The sequence below is a fragment of the Cebus imitator genome, unplaced genomic scaffold (assembly GCF_001604975.1).
Source record: "Cebus imitator isolate Cc_AM_T3 unplaced genomic scaffold, Cebus_imitator-1.0 Scaffold27, whole genome shotgun sequence".
Taxonomy (NCBI): Eukaryota; Metazoa; Chordata; class Mammalia; order Primates; family Cebidae; genus Cebus; species Cebus imitator.
The window spans coordinates 9,377,328-9,395,578 of NW_016107342.1; the positions used below are offsets into that span (position 1 = coordinate 9,377,328).

At 34.0% G+C, this 18,251-nt stretch overlaps 1 pseudogene; it reads left to right on the top strand.

Annotated features, from left to right (window-relative positions):
* Nucleotides 1-18,251, top strand: part of LOC108300403 — a 32,863-nt pseudogene that overhangs the window by 426 nt on the left and 14,186 nt on the right.

Genomic DNA, 18,251 nt, shown 5'->3' on the forward strand with positions numbered 1-18,251 from the left:
GAGACGGGGTTTCACCATGTTGACCAGGATGGTCTCGATCTCTTGACCTTGTGATCCACCCGCCTCGGCCTCCCAAAGTGCTGGGATTACAGGCTTGAGCCACCGCGCCCGGCCATTTAACCTAATTTCTAATTAATTTTATTTTACATGGATTTTTCTATATAAAGCATAAAACTAAAAGTTGAGTGGCACTGAAGTATTCCCATTCTTGAATTGGGTTACATTTATATCTTTGGAGAGTGGGATACAAAATCCTATTATTTTAAAGGAATAAAAGCTTTTAAATGATGAGCACATCAAAATGAGGCCAGATGGGCAACTTCAAAGAAGAGAGTTATAATATTTCAACACACTCTTTAGCTCTGTTTACTCTGCTCATCATTTTTCAATCTGTGTTTTATATCTTTGTTATTATTAAATTTAAAAAACTTTTAAAAGTTTAAATAAAATGTTGCCATTTGGCCTAGAAATCATATACATATTTTCTCTTGCATTAAATGAGAAGCATCTACATCCTTTACTTATCCACTGTTAAAGTTTTCTGTGGGAAACACATTAACCCATTTACTCTGGATTACCTTTTAATGTAGTTTTTAAAGTCTTTGCTTTCCTCATATTTAGCTTTATCAAATAAATATAAGTTCTTCAAGCTTTTATATTTTTTCTACAACTCAACATGATAATCCTTGAAGACTGAAATTTAAAGTATTTTAAAATATCATATAAAACAAACAAAAATTTGAAATTCCTATTTATAATGCAGAATTCATATTCTTATAGAATATATTTTTATGAATAATCTTATGTAAAGTGTTTTGAAGTGATCCAACCCTAATCATACTTATGCTCATTGCTATGCTTGGATATACTGACCATAAACACAATTTAAAGATGCTTATAGGAAACTGACTAGTTATTCCTTTTCAGCATCAGAATAGAATTTACAGTTACCCACAATCATTCTTTTTTGATTGCCCACTTATTTTTTTCCAATTAAAATTGTGGATGCTATCAAAGAATACAATAAGGTTATGTAATAGAATTTAAACACACTTTATTGCAACAATATAAGTTTCATGTACAGTTATAAGCAATATGGCTGTACTTAATAATCTTACATTGCAAGCATAATTGTAGTATCAAATTAGTAATTTTCACAAAGTACTTGCATTAGAAATTGGTATGATACAATATATTTCAATTCTCAGTTGCACAGGAAGATAACAATTTGTTTAATAGGAGAACTGGGGATACAGTTCATACTCTTAGATCTGATTATCTTGTTTATACAAAGCTCAGAGTCCTAGTCATAGAATTTTAGAGTTTGAAGAGGCCTTAGAGATCATACAGTTCAACAACTTTATTTTATAGAAAATAAAGTAGAAATTGAGGGAAGTTCCTTGACTTAATGTAACAGAAAGTTAGTAAGGAGCTAGAATGGAAACCACTTCTAATTTTCTCAGGACTGCAAAATGAAGTTGGGGCAAAAACGCTTAGATCTGAAAACCTTATGCACAGAAATGGTATTAAAGCCATTGGTTGGACTGAGTCACTGAGAAATTGAAAAGGAGACACAAATCAATCTGCAGTTGTTGCGCAAAGAAGGCTGCAAAAAAGTGGCTGGTAAAATGACAAGAGAATGTGTGATAAAGGAGTCCACTGAAGGAAATAAGGGCTGGTTCTGTATTAAATGCTGCTGAAAGATCAAGTAACCAATGCCAGCTTAAATAACCACCTGGTTTAGTAACATAGGAATCACTAGTTTCCCTGACAATTGAGGTTTGAAGCCTGATTGGGAGTCAACAGAGGTGAAAAAGTATAAAAAGTGACTGAAGACATTAAGCTCAGGATGCTTTACTATGGTGACAGTAGCTGCTGGGAAAGTAGACATTAAATGACATCTTCATGAAGCTACTTCCTCATGTTTGTACTTCCAGTAACGAAAAACAGCAAAGTTTAAATTGCTGTGGCAAAATGACTTCTGATTTCTTACATGGGGAACATGCACAGTGCTTTGTTTTGGACGACACTATTAGTTAACCACTCATCCTAAAATAAAATGTGTGCTCAATTTATTAAATGCTTGTGAAATCCCTGAAGGTAAGGGACAAAACTCTTGTCATTCTCCATTGTGTCTTAACCTGGGACTTAGCTAAACCCTCAGAAAACAATTTAGGCTTCTCCCAGCAAAACCTCACTAAAACACTCCGTTTCTAAAGCAGTCCACCTTAAAGACTTGTTTCTTTTAGCAGAGAACTCATCAATATCTACACAGCCTTGCAGGCAGCTAGGAGGCCCGTCCATTAATGAAATGTTAATGACTGAATTAGACCTGTAATAACTGAAATAGGATGCACTGCTGTGAGTCCATTAGCATCAGCAGACCCCGCTGAGGAACAAGTAAACACAGCACACAATGAGAAAACTTTCAGGCAGAGGAGTTAGAAATGTTGTACAGGTGTTTTCACATGGATAATGACATTTCCCTGAAATAGAATTAGTTTATTTAGGAAAGCTAATCCCATTCACCATATTTCTTCAGAGGAAAATAAAGAATGCAAGATGGATTGTGTACTTATTCAAGATTGTTTTGATTTTTAAAATTCTAATATTGCACAATTGTTTCCTCAAAACTTTTTAGGATTACTTGCCTTTATCATCAGGTGCCAAATATTCCAAACAACTATGTTCTTTTTTTCTTGACTTGTTCTTTTTCTGGTTTGTTTTTATTTTTGTTATAGTTTCCTCTTTTAAGCTTTCCTTGCTTATTGAAAAGATTTTTGTGAAATTGGAAGAAAAGACTTTAAAGCCTACAATCTTCCCAATACACCTGTCCATTTGCAAAAAGAAAAATGATTGGGAGACTTAGGACACTTTTTGAGTCTTGATTAATATAAGATAATTGTGGAATTCATTTCTGAGATGTAAATATAAATTATATGGCATATAAAGCAAAAGCTGTTATGTATCAGCATCTAGTTCAATTCAATAATATATTCCGCTTGCAATAAACTTGAAGATTTACCATTTTTATTTAAACATATATTGTAATTCAATAATACTTGAATTGTAGCAACTTGATGTAAGGCAAAAATAATTGCCATCTCAAGTTATTACAAAAGAGAGAACAGCTAAAGCCAGTTCTATTCGATTTCTTTATTACATCTACTGTGGGTCTTATCTGCCCCATTTTCATTTTTGGATCTCTAACCACAGCTGAAAATAACGTATACGTGATTTGAGAATTGGACCTTAGGGTTTGCTTGGCGTATGTTGTAGAAATACATATAAAATAAAGCTATAAAAATCAATGTCGTATTATTGTTTTGTTAAATAAAATAGTATGTATCAAATATAGTAGTTCAATAACAAGTTTCATAGCTTATTCTTAACCTCGAACATGCTTCCAATTTCATAGCCTATATTTATCAATAATTAGTCATGTGACATTAGCCCAAATACTTTAACCTTTCAGGGATATTTAAAAATATATATTTGAAAAGGAAGCTTTATAGAGGAAAACATGATAAACATTTAAATTTTACGTTTATTTGAACTTCAAACTTATATAATTATACTTACTGATGCATTAAAATTTAAGAGGTGGAGATAAACCAAGGAGATGAGAGAAAATGGAAATAAAAGGTATATTAGAAATCTAGTGAGCTAACAGGCCTACAAAAAAGGACAAGTCATATCAGTGGAACCCAAATTCACAGAAATAATGCAGTCTACGTGAGTACAAAATAAATGTTTTAACCAGAATTCACAAATACAACAAATCATAAAATGTATCTGTTTGAACAAACTGTTCTAATGCAGTTCTTAAGATGTCATATTTGAGTGGGACAAATGAAAATACTAACACGTTTCTTTTCTGAAACCTAAATGTTGGTTTGCTATTCAAATCATTCACTCTTTGATTTATGTTTGGAGCATTCTGGTTATTTTTATATCTCAAAATACATACATACACTTGCACATACACATGCATCATCTTGTTTCTTAAAATCTTTGTCAGGTTTCTTATTTCAGTTTAGCTTTGTTGTCCACATTGAAGAAGAGAAGCTCTGCATAGTATTTTGCAAATAGCAAGCATGACACTGGAGTTGAAATTCAGACCATGCAATAAACTGGCCTAAAAAGATGATGTCAGTGACAAATAGTAACACCTGACAAAAAGTATCATTCTGATTACAGTTAAGGGAATGCTTTTCCTCATTCAGAGTCCAGAGCCTATAAACACTGCCTTACAATTTTAAATGGCTAAGAAGGAGAAATCCATCAAGTCCAAACGATGCACTGATAACCATGAATATGTAACTTACGGATAATCTATTGGTGGTAGTTCCTGGAAGAGTCAAAGATCAAGTAGGGTACATATTGGTAGTATAAACACCATATGAATTACTACAAACTAACAGTCTCATAAAATCAGTCTCAAGAATATTAGTGAATTTAAAGCCAATTTAGAGTAGTAAGATATTAGCTTCTAACTGAATCTCAGTTTGTAAGATTGGATTCCGCTCCCTCACCCATTTTTGTCTTGGACAACTAATGATTCCAGAATCAAATATCAAAAGAATTTCATAATACCAAATGTTTTCCCCTCAAAGTTTTCTTTGTTTCTTTTGTCTTTAGGTGTTAGTTATTCTGTAGAATAATGAACAAGGTGTCCTTAAAATTTCTTTAGTACAAAATTTCAAGCAAAAAGTTTAAATGTATTATTATTTTACAATAAGGACCAACTCCCATTAGCAATACATATGCAATCATGCTTTATGTCAATAAACGGGATTGAGGTGATAAAGAAATATCATAAATGTTGCATGCCCTAATGGCTCCCGTAATTCTAAAATGTTTAGAATATAATAGAATATAAAAATATTAGTATATAATGATAATGTATGCCTTGCCCGATTCTGAAAAATACAAACATTCCAAAGGTAAGATTGAATCAGGATTCAACTAACTTCACCCCAAAGAATTGGTAAAGCCCAAGAATATCACATAATTTAGTAGAAATTCCAGGATCCATGAAACACAGCTGTCATTGCCCCTTACTTGCAACAGTATTGATCATTCTTCAGGCTGCTACATGAATATTCGTTGGCCCTCTCTGTAAAAAAGATTATAATTTAGAAATTTCAAATCTTAATTAATTGTAATCTGGAAATGCCAGCAATGGTATTCCCTCATTGTTCCTCCGTGTTATTAACACTTATAGAAAGTCACTCTAATACACTAAATCACAGATAGGGAATAAGAATTTCTAGTTAATCAAATAGCAATTATATTCATTTGTTTGTTTGTACATTATCTTTTATAAAATTATGCTAAGTATCTATCATATATAATTTGTTTGCTTATTTATTTATTTATTTATTTATTTGAGACAGAGTCTCACCCTATCACCCTGGCTGGCTTGTAATGGTGAGATCTTGGCTAACTGCAACCTCTGCTTCTGGGTTCGAATGATTCGCCTGCCTCAGCCTCCCCAGAAGCTGGAATTACGGGTGCCTGCTATCATGCCTAGATCATTTTTGTATATTTAGTAGAGACAGAGTTTTACCCTGTTGGCCAGGTGTGTGTCGAACTCTTGACCTCATGATCTGCCCTCCTCAGCCTCCCAAAGTACTGGGATTACAGGTGTGAGCCACTGCACCCAGCCAAGGTAGCTTATTTTATGTGCTGTTTGTTCACTGCTCTCAAACATTTTAAAGTGCAGTAGAAGGTGTTTCATTCATTCATTCATTCATTCATTCATTCATTCATTCATCTGTTCAGTCTATTTTCTCACCCCTACCATATTCCAAGCACTGTTAGAAATATAGAAAAAGAAAGATGAAAAAACCCATCAGGGTTCCTACCTTCACAGAGCTTACATGCGCACCACGGAGGGAGTAAATATAAAATGTCAACAAATAAAGCAAATTTAATGTCAGATTGATAGGAATCAAGAAGGAAACTAGAACAGAGTGAGATGATAAAAGTGGCTGTGGTGGGCTGGGCGCGGTGGCTCACATCTGTAATCCCAGCACTTTGGGAGGCCGAGGTGGGTGGATCATGAGGTCAAGAGATCTAAACCATCCTGGTCAACATGGTGAAACTCCGTCTCTACTAAAAATACAAAAATTAGCTGGGCGTGGTGGCGCACGCCTGTAGTCCTAGCTACTCGGGAGGCTGAGGCAGGAGAATTGCTTGAACCCTGGAGGCAGGGGTTGCGGTGAGCTGAGATGGTGCCATTGCAATCCAGCCTGGGTAACAAAAGTGATACTCCATCTCAAAAAAAAAAAAAAGTGGCTGTGGTGCTACTTTAGATAAGGTGGTCTGAGAAGGCCATTTAGAGATGATGTTTAAGGCGAGATCTGAACAATGTATTAGGGAAGAGTTTCAAAGCATAGAGCAAAAGAAGTGCCAGGGGCCTGAGGAGCAAGTGGACTTGGTGGACCTGGCATATTTCTGGAAGAATAAGCAGACTGGTGTGGCTGAAGAGGAGTGAGGGTAAGTGGGGAGTCTATAAAGAACCAAGACAGGAAGGACATGCTACAGATTTGGAGGTTTTATTCAAAGTGAGATTGGAGGATATAGCTCATATCAAATCTTCATTGCATAGGTATTTAAAAATAAATATCTGTGGAGATTGAAAAGAGGAATAGCAGAAGCTCTGACTTTAATAAGGGAATAGAGATGTTGGCAGCGACTGGAGAGAGTCAGGAACTTTGTAACCCAAAAAGAACTATTGGACTGGAATAAACATTGGGCTGGCAGTAAATACAAAACCTTTACCATCTAGGAGTCACTGCATATACTTCATAAGATGGCTAACAATATGTAACAATACAACCTATACATGCATCCTGACTGTGGATTATTACTAGGTATATCATAACTTGAGACCAATAATCAAATTTCAAAATGCAGTTAGATCACTTGCTTGGGAAAGGAAAAAGAAAACTAGGTTCAAGGCAGATTTGATAGGAAAAAAATGTCAAGAAAGAAGGAAAAAAAAGTCAAAAGGACCTGGCAGAGGATAGAAAAGACGGGAAGCTAGTTACCACGTTAGATTTTTAGCTGAATACCTGCCTTTTCCCAGGAACGGTTTTCTGCTTTCCCTCTCTGAATCTTTATCTTAAAATAACTCTTGTTTTTTTCAGAATGATGGAAACTATTCTGTCTCTAGTTAAGATTTGTTTTGTAGAGGTTCATATTTACTTGCCTGTTCTATAGTAGCTTACTTTAACAAGTACTTTCCAGTTGCTCTATTATTTCTCAGTGTCACATTTTGCCTCTAATTAGTTTTAATTTTGTAAACACCTCCCATTTCCCATTGATTTCTTGAGCTTTCTGGTTTATCCTTTGTGAAGGAAAGATATATATATATATATATACACATATTTTTTTTTCCTCCAGGTTAATTCTACTCAGCTGAACTTGTTAGTGATGACTGTAACCATGTTTTAAAGCAGGACTCCAAGTCTTCAGGCATGGCAATGAATCAACTGGTTACTCAACATATGACTACCAAACTATTAAATACACTGGTGATAGTTCTCCTGGTAAAATATTTCAAAAACACTCAACTGAGAGGTCAATAGATATAGTTGTGCAAACCCAAAGGCGAGTTCTTTGGTGAAATAGACACAGATAGTCTCTACATCTCACTTTATGATGTCTTCTACCTAGAAATATTGTTTCTTATTATTTTTTTCTTCTTGCAAATTTGAGTTCAAAAGGGCCTAATGACTATTGCTTTCTCCCTTATCTGTGTTACCATGCACAGCTTTGTAATGCAATCTGAATGTAAACCCAATTGACCCTAGTAGAAGCCAAGTCATGGAACTAGTGCATCTATAAAGAATAAAATGCAACAGGTTTCCAATGACAAATGCAAGGCAAATTTTTCTCTCTGAGGTCAACTTTAGCAAAATGAGTGAGCACAGCATATCCCTTTCCATTTGGAGACAGATAGGACAAAGCAGAGAAGACAAAGAGCTGATTTTGCACTTTTTTGACTAGATGGCTACAAATTGAATGTGAACTATATTCTTAGTACAGGAAATTCAACTATTCTTTTTTTATCTTTCAGTTTTGGAAAATGGAGACATATTCTGAAGAAGGAAGAAAGAAAAAGTAACAGAAAAAATATGTTATTTGCGAACAGGAATGTTCTTGCTTATAAATCTCTATAAATACCACAATTAATTACAATCTGTAAAGAAAGGAAAAAAAATAATTGTTGAGTTCTTCTTTGTACTGTGCTCCTTATATAGACAATTTCATTTTATCTCTACAGATTCCTCCATATTAATATTTATTTTGAGGTTAAAAGAAAAAAAAAAGGAAGAAAACTGAGTCTTAGCAAGTTAAATCAATTGAGTTTTGAACTACATGGCTCTGTAGACCAAGTCTTGTTCACTAGACCACTGAACATGGGGCTTTGTACAATGTGAGCTCCTGGCCCCTGCTCTCAAGTTGGCCTTAGGTGGGGCTGCATTTTTATTAAGCTTTGCAGATTTTTCCTCTACCCGATCAGCTTTGTCAATCATAGCAACAGGCTATTCTGCCTCTCAGGGAATCAGCAGCTGATGTCAGGATGCTGAAAGCAAACAAAAAACCCAGTTGTAAAGACAATGCATCCAGCACACTGTGCGATGAGTAAGTTAATTTACTGAATTGTCAGAAATATGTCTTCAACTTTTCAGGACCAAGACAGTGCATAAATATGCAAAGGGAAAAATATAAATGAGAGCATCTTGTGATAGTGACACAGGGCTATATAGGAATGTACCTTCGGTTAGTGCATACACAAGAGACATTGAAGTTTCCAGATGAAAATAACTCCTTGACTAAGTGAGGAGACAAAGAAAGAACATGAGGAGATGAATAGTAGTGAAATACATTGAATTTCTCTACCTTCATTTCAGTGTGAGTGACTCCTAAAGGATGGGAAATGAAAGGGTTTATTCCTATGACACCAAACCAAAGAAATGGAGATGATACCTTCATGGAAAAGAGGTATCAGTTAGCCTGGGGTATGGCTGGCTTTTCATGTATTTAATAGAGCTCTCAGGAGTGCTGGGATGCTAAGCATAGAAGCAGCTGGAGCTCTGAGACCATCATGCCCATTCAAGTAAATAAGTAAAGCTTAAGGCATTGGAAGACTAGTGAGTAGACTATGCATCTTAACCTACAGAAGCTTGAGTGTTCCTATGCCATTGTAGCTCACGGATGGTGGCATAATAACTTTTTTCATCTAAATTTTGTTAGACCTCTGGAGAAAGAACACTTTTGCTGTCTTTCTGTTACTGGAAAGGGGTCCTGTTCCAGACCCCAAGAGATGGCTCTTGGATCTCACGCAAGAAAGAATTTGAAGTGAATCCATAAAGTGAAAGCAACTTTATTATCAAAGTAAAGGAATTTTTAAAAAATGGCTATTTCATAGGCAGAGTACGAGGGCTGCTGGTTGTCCATTTTTTATGGTTATTTTTGCTATACACTAAAAAAAGGTGCATTATTCATGAGTTTTCCAGGAAATTAATGGAACTGAGGGTTTCTCCCTTTTTTAGACCTTATATGGTAACTTCCTGACATTGCCATGGCATCTGTAAACTGTTGTCATGGCACTGGTAGGAGTGTCTCTTAGCATGCTAATACATTATAATTAGCATATAATGAGCAGTGAGCACAACCAGAGATCACTCTTCTTGCCATTTTGGTGTTGGTGGGTTTTGGCTGGCTTCTTTAGTGCAGCCTGTTCTATCAGCAAGGTGTTTATGACCTGTATCTTCTGCCCAAACTTCCTATCTCCATATGTGACTTAGAATGCCTAACTTACTGGGAATACAGCCCAGCCAGCCTCAGCCTTATTTTACCCAGCCTCTATTCAAAAAGGAGTTGCTCTAGTTCAAACACCTCTGACATTTCTGTTACTTCTGGGAGTATTCAGAATGGGGAAGATCTCAGCCCTCTCTTTACAAGATCTCATTCACCGTTTAATAAACTGCTCTTCAGTTTCTCTCTCTCTCTCTCTCTTTTTTTTTTTTTTTTTTTTTTTTTTTTGAGACGGGGTCTCACTCTGTCACCCAGGCTGGAGTCAGTGGCATGACCACGGCTCACGGCAGCCTTGACCTCCCAGGCTCAAGTGATCCTCCTACCTCAGCCTCTTGATGAGTAGCTGGGACTACAAGTGCAGGCCACCGTGCCCAGCTAAATTTATTATTTATTTATTTTTTGTATGGATAAAGTCTTGCTATGTTGCCCAGGCTGGTCCCAAACTCCTAGGTTCAAGCAGTTCTCCCACGTCAGCCTCCTAAAGCATTGTAATTATAAGTGTGAATCACTGCTCCTGGCCCAGCAGTTTCTCTTAAGGCAGAGAGGACATTCCACAGAACCTGATTATAGAGGCTTCCGTAGCTCCAGGTCAGTTGGGCAGGAGCAGACAGGGACAGGTAACGCTAAAGACATGACCATGAGAACATCTACGACAGCAGTTCCTAACCTTGCCTATAATTACAATCTCCTGGGAATTTCTTTCCTTCTTTTTTTTAAATTTCCTAGTACCCAAGAAACACTCCAGACTAATTAATTCATAATCTTTGAGGGTGGTGTCCAAACATCAGTACTTTTTAAAGCCCCCAAAATATTTCTAATAAGCAGCTAGTACTGAAAACCACCAGTGAGAGACTTGGCCTGTTTCTCTCAACATTTGAATATTTTATCCCATAATGTAGAAAAAGGAAATAGGTGAAAATTAAACCTGTAAAGACATATTAAATTGTTAAGTATGTATTTGCTTTGAAGACCAGGATGTATGTATACATATCATTATCTTACTTCAAAATCAATATATATTTTCAGTGTCACAATTCAAAAATGTTAAAAGATCTTCCATATTATCTAAAAATAAATGTATTAACATTCAAGAACTTAACTGATTATACATATATGACCTTGGTTCCTGGGCAAGCCATGACCTTGATCTGTCCTGCAGTATCATCCATTGAAAAGGTTGCTATGATGCAAACAGCACCTAAATAGAAAGCATCTCCTATTAAGGTGATACAGTATAATGTAATGTAAATTAAAAATGATAATAAATTTTAAAATGTTTTCATTACCATTATTTCAGTCTCGAATCCCAGATCAAACATTGCCCTAATTTCATAACACTACAAGGGGAGATATATTTTCCACTGTAATCTTTTAAAGCACCTGGTCCATTGGAAAAGTAAAATTTTATCTCTCCTTCCTCTTCTTTTTTTCCCCTCTTGTTTTGTTGATTTGGTGTTATAGATGACTATTGTGATGGGGCCCAGTAAAAACATAGCATAGAGTTATTAGAATCAATCCTGTCCCACAGAAAGCCAGCTCATTAGGTACTTCAGGCTCCTTGATGTTCAAATTTATTATCCTCAGTGTAAGGGAAGTATTAAATTTAGAACTTTGAGGTTTTTTGGCGTGACGTACATTGTAGAGAGAAGAAACCTGGATTAGAGACCAGAAGATAATGTAAGTAAATACAGCTTGAGAAATAACAAATTATACTGTCTTGTGCAAATCACTTAACCAACCTCTCTGACGTTAATTCTTCTGTCTGTCAACTAATGGACTCGGACAACACGAAAGGGCTTAGTCCCTTATAAATTGAACTTTTTATGGCATATTTTAGATCTAAGCCCTGTGGAAATAATTGCATTTTGAGGAATGATGACAATTCATTTAATTTGTTATAAATCAAATGTGGAGTAAATAAACAAGTTATATAGAGTTCCCAGAAAAGATTGAAAGAAAAAAAAAAACTTCTTTCTTATAACTGTTTTTTATAATTACAGGTTACACAGACTTACATATTGTTTCAGCTACAATGCTCTGCCTAACACTGATTCAGAACATTCATGTTATATTAAATATGTAAGGTCTATAAAATGACATTACATGTACATATAAATAAAGATTCTGGTGTGTACTTTTGGATGCAATATTGTCACTGCAAACAAATAACAAGAAAAAAGAAAGAAAAATGGATCCAAAGTCAAGTAAAACCTCAATTACCAAAAGCTGCATAAATCAAAGCTTAAAATCTGACTGGCAACAGCAGGACCAGATCCATGTGTATAAACTGACGGAGGTGTGGTTTCCAAAGCCACTCAATCAACTTGTATACACAATGCTTGAATTTATTGAGTTTTGCTGCAGTGACCATTTGCTACTATGGCTCAAGTTTTGTTTTCTTGAAGGTTTCCCAATCTGTCTCCCTCTTGAGAAAACCACATGAGGTTTTTCTTTTCATCTAAGCCATTTACATTCCTCTTAGCATTTCTCCTTTTAAGGTAAAATGAATGTTAATTCATGTTAGTGCCAACGATATTTGGAATCTTCTGATTTAAGGAATGAGTTTCTTTCCATCTAGCTCTTGTGGGATAGTGATTGCTACATATTTGAAAGAAAGAATAATCAGGCTGAAAGGCTTATTGACATGTCATTTAATCCATATGCCTTACTTCACACACCTGGCCTCTGGAACAGAGAAGTGAGCTTCATAAAGTCCTCTCCTATTTATTTCATTGAAACAATCGATCAGAATGAGTCGTTTTAATAAGATGATGCTATCTACTTATTCTTGGTACCTAAATCGTGATCAGAGATACTGGACCATAGAGAAGGACAGGCCTTGCTTGGAGACAAACAGAAAACACACTCTCCATTGATGTCTGCCACCTTGACTCCTATTGTACACATAGGGCTTTTGCTGACAAACCATGCCTATTTTCTCAGAGATAATCTGTGCACCTTGTGAATGCTAAACAGTTGGTGCATATCACTTGGTTATTCAGAAGAATCATCTTCATATACTTTGTTTAGGCTCCAGGTCACAGTCCTCGGCAGGGCCGCTACTTGGAGCTATCAGATAAAAATGACAATCTTTCCTATACCATACTTTTCAGAACATATGCTGAAATAGTTGATTGATTTTCTTCTACGTTTCAGGCTATCCTTGTGAGGATTCTTCTATGTTAGGCCTATTAGAAACCAGAAGCAAAATAGTGCTGATTTTTATACCTGCTTTCATCCAGGTCTACAAGCAGAAAATCAAAAGCTGTGGATCCTTTTTTCCCTCATAACCTAATCCAACCCTTATCCAAACATTTGCATCAGAAGGGATCATAAAGCCTTCAAATAAATAGCACATATTATAAAAGCAGATGTGAAAAAATGTAAAGTCTTGTAGTCTGTCATTTATCAGACATCTTATTTGCACGATAAGAACAGCCATTAACACAAGAAAAATTAAAACTCCGGGCATCACAGATAAAAGTCAACTGGTTTAGCTCTCATTCTTATTTCAGAAATTTACTCAAATACTTTTGTACACATGGTTATAGCCAAGAGTTGAAAAAATATGAGTATGCATAGATTTATATAAGCAAATATTTATTTCCATATATTTATAAAAACATATACCTACATTTTTCTATATATTTGCATAAACATATAAATTATATATATGAAAATGTTTTCACATATTTAATTATATATAATATAATTACAAATACAATATATAAAAATATATATTATATATGAATACATATAGTTATAATAAATTATATATATGTGTACATATATATATATATATGAATGAAGAGAGAGATAAGAACGAACCAATGATATTAAGACATTGTGTTAATATCACAGTGAGGAACTTTTAACTATTGATACTGTTTTTGTCTGAGGTCAAAGGAGTTTGGCTGTGAGCATTTTATTTTGGTTCGATTTTTACTTAAACCCTTTCTTCTCCACGAGATTCTGTTTCTTACACATTGTCATACCTAACAATCTCTTATTCATCAAGGCTTGGTGAAATTGTCATATCTTTCATACAAGAGTTTGATGTCTACAAACAAGAACAAGCTTTTCTTCCTAAAAACTTCTGTCAAAGTTTAACTGTCTTCTTTTTATATTACCTCCTGCTTTTGGTTTTTGATTTTATTTTTGCCCATATGTTTAGTTATATAAAAACTTCCTTGAAAAGATACGACTACTACTAATAATAATCCTTATTTATTGCATTATTTGTATTTTATACAATACCCAGCATAATCCCTTGAATAATGTAGACACAATACATAGTTTTGAAGATGTGAAAAGAGGCATAACACTTTTATATTTTGTTGCAGTGGGACAGGACTTTTCTTGCACTTTTTGACATTCTATTTCCAGTCTAAAAGAGGGAGACAATTTTCTTTTTAGGTTTTGTACCATGCTTCAACCATAGGTTCTAAAATTAAATTAAAATCTATCTTAAAATCTATCTTTTTTTGAATTGAGAACCAGTAAGCTTTATTCCCTGTCTTCCTCAGAGTCCTGAGCTGCTTAAAAGTTGCCTGGGATTCTATGGGATTTGCAAAGGCAACAAAATCTTCCTGCAGAGCAGCATAGGTATTTTTAAGAAATAAACCTATAGCTGTCTGCACTAGGTCAGGTACCAGACGATAGTTCACAGGCCAATCGGTGAAATCATAACTAGGATTTCCACTTAGTTAACACTAAAACAAACAAACAAAATCCCACCCTTCAGTACTCAGAATACATATCCAGTTAAAAACAGAAGTGGGTGCTTTTGTTCCTCACAGAAGTCTTCTCTGTGATCAGCAATGTCAGCCAGGCTCAGTCTTGCCGTCAGATTCTTAAAAACAAAGGCTTATTTTATTTTTGTGACAACTTAGGTTAAATAAATACAACCTTAAAAGAGATCCACCCCATTAAAATATAAGAAATGTTAGCTATAACACATAGTCATTTCAGCCACTTGAGATTTTGGTCTTGACCTCTGATAGTTCTCACCTGAATTTTTGCTGAAATCCCTGTTACTCAGAAATTGTTAGGATATGTCAAAGAGAATAAATAAAAATATGATGTGATAAAAAAAAATGACACATTTGACTAAACAAAAATTTTGGAAATTCTCAATTCATTAAAAAAAAAGTTTCAAGGCAAATAATACACTGGGATGACATGTTTACTTTATACATAATTGTGAAACTCATATAGCCATTGTATATAAAGAACTACTACAGAACAACCAAAAAATTTAATTTGCATAATACCAATAGAAATTCACTGAAAAAATATTACAAGCAAACAAGGCACAGGTGAAAAGTAACTCATTTCAGTAATAAATAAATTGAACATTTTTAAAAGCTTTTTTATTTTAAAGAAACTTCAGATTGCAAATATTTTAAAGTTTGAAAATATCCAGAGTTGATGTAATTGTAGTTATTTTCATAAATTGTCACTTGGAGAACAAGTGATTATAACTCTTTTAGAGAGAAACTTGACAATAAATCCTAAAATTAAATCTTTACATGTCATTTGACCCAGCATTGCTACTTTCAGGAATTTTTTCTATAAAAATGCCTCCATAATATATGTACATATATAAACGTTTATTGCATTTTTATGTGCAGTATTACCAATTTTTTAAAAAAATAGTGTCTATCAATGAGGATGATTAAAGTAATTCATCATATACTTATGATACATGGATATGTATAGATATATGAATTTCTTAAACTTATCATAAGAAATAAGCCAGATATATTGAATACATTGCTACGTAAAGAAAAGTGAATTGAAGAACAATATGAAAAATCTAGTCTCATTTTCCATAAAAATTAGAAAATTGTTAATGCATACAGAAAAATAAAAATTAATATGAATAAATCTGTTGACAAAGAGTCTTTTCATGAGGTAGAATTATGGAAGACATTTAACTTTTAGAATGTATTTCTCTATTATTTGGATTTTACACACATTATTTTATTTGTTTTATTCTGAAAACAAAGCAGGTATTTGTTCAAAGTATTTAAATAACATCTACCTAACATAGCACCACGACATTCCATTTGGTCCAAATTATCAGAAAAATCTACTTGAAAACCAACTTTACATGCATTTTATGAATATCAGTAGTTTGATTCATACTTTCCAGGGCATTAATCTATTGTAAAACACTCAGTGTTACTATTAGGGATTAACAGAATGCTTACTCTTACAAATTTTAAAACTTAATAATTCCGTTTTTGAAATCAATATAGTGTTGCTAAGATATCTTCCTATAAGATATCTTCCTATAAACTATTAAAGATAATTTCTCACACAGAGTGTAGAATGAACCTAGAAATGTGCTATGGCCCATGAGAAAAATGTCCTATCTACAGAAAACAGTTTAAAATATTTGTAAAAACAACAAAAGACTCAAGAAAAGGCCAGCATTGCTCTTTTTCAAATCTTTCATAAAGGTTACTTCTTTGTTTTAACATATTTTAATTCCATTTTACTCTAAACATTAAGAAAAAAATAGAACTCTAAAACCTATAGGTACATTGAAAAAGTCAAATAAACTTTTGTTTCACTTTTCCTAAAATTGTATTGCCATGAGTAACCAATAAATCAGCTGTTAACTTTTAAATGGACAGAGGTTATAATTGTTCTTCAGTAGGCATAGATTAATTTTTTAATTAATATCCTCCTTGTAATTTGTCTGTGAATAACACATCATTCTGCTTTTTTTTTTTTTTTTTTTGGCCAAGCATTAAATATAATAAAAAATGTTTTGACAGGTCTTTTGCCTTGAAGAGATATTTTAAGCTGAGAAAATACATTTAAATATATGCAAAATGCAATATAATACTCAGACTTCAATATTATTCCTAAAAGTAAAAGAAATTATATGATATTTTAATGGCAGTGATATACCCAACACTACAATGCTTTTACAGCCCATGGTGGGGGAGTTAAAAAAATTCCATGTATTTAATTATTTGCAACCATGTTATAATTAGTGATTCTCATTTAACAAACACTGTTCTTGAGACAATACAAATATAAAGTGGAACACAATCTCTATTGGGTAGCTTCAACTTTTACTCAACCATTAAATGATGAGAAATATTAGGCTGTTTTTGTTAAGGATTAAGAAAATGCTTTTTGAGACAGACAAACATTTGTCCCTGCTGGAAGCTCCTTCAGCAGTAATGCATCACTATGCCTGACCAGCCCTAGAAACCTTGGAAAGACAAAATATGTACATGTTGGTTGTTAGGCATATGTGATATGTTTTGCTCTGTCACCTGGCAACCAAAAGATTTTTGAACTTTGCCAAAATCCAAACTTTCGAGACTCTTAAGCTGCTTAATTTTTATATTCATAAAACACAATCCATGGTATATGTATTTGTTTGGAGAGCTAATTGTATAAGACTTCTTGAGTTGTGATAGATTTAGCTAAAAGATGTTTAACTTCATATTTTAGCATGTCAGCTTTAATTCAGATCAGATTCCACGTTAGTTATTTAGACCTGAACAAATGATAAATATTAAATGTCACATATATTTCATGTATTTATCATGTCTTGAAGGAGCCATGAAAATGAGCAACCATAGAACAGAGAATAGGAGGATGAATGTTCTAATCTTTCTCGTCTCTGTTGTTTAAACTTGACTTGAGACTTCAGAAAATAATGCAATCTATTTGATCCCATTTTCTTTATTGGTAGATTAAGGACAATCAGTTAAAAATTTCAAAGAGTTGAAAAAAATATTTGAGGTGCACATTTTCTTTTTAAATGAGGGGAATATCATGAGAGGAATATCAAAGATATTCAGTCTAGAGACACATGGGTGTACAGGCCTTTCATTCTTTCACATTTTTTGTCAATCCTTGACCCACATTCCATCTCAAAACCCTCCAGTATGCTCTAATATGTGCCAAGTACTTCTAGAATATAAATTCCATTAAAATGCATAGGAATGTCATAAACTTTTACAAAATATTTCTATATTCATGCTTACTGATCACCATCAGAGATATTCAGTTATTTTTTTCTATTTTTAAAAATTTGTTAACTTTGTCCTTGAGTCATTTGCGGTATGTTCCTGGGATAAACCATGGTACTTTCAATTTAACTTGGATACCTGGATTTTCACAAACTTTGGACCAACCTGAAAGACTAAACTAAGTGGAGGAATCAACTGTAATTGGCAAAGTTCATAAGTGCTATCTTGAACGTCCTCAAATAATACCTCATATAAGGAAGGATAGTTTCAGTATTTTAAAGTCCAATTTAGTAGTGTTACATCACTGACTGTGATGTTCAAAGCTATGGGGCACATGAGTAAATATTTGTCACTGGAGACCATCAGCCCATGGTGAAATTGACACCAGAATGCTACATATTTTTATTTGCTCAG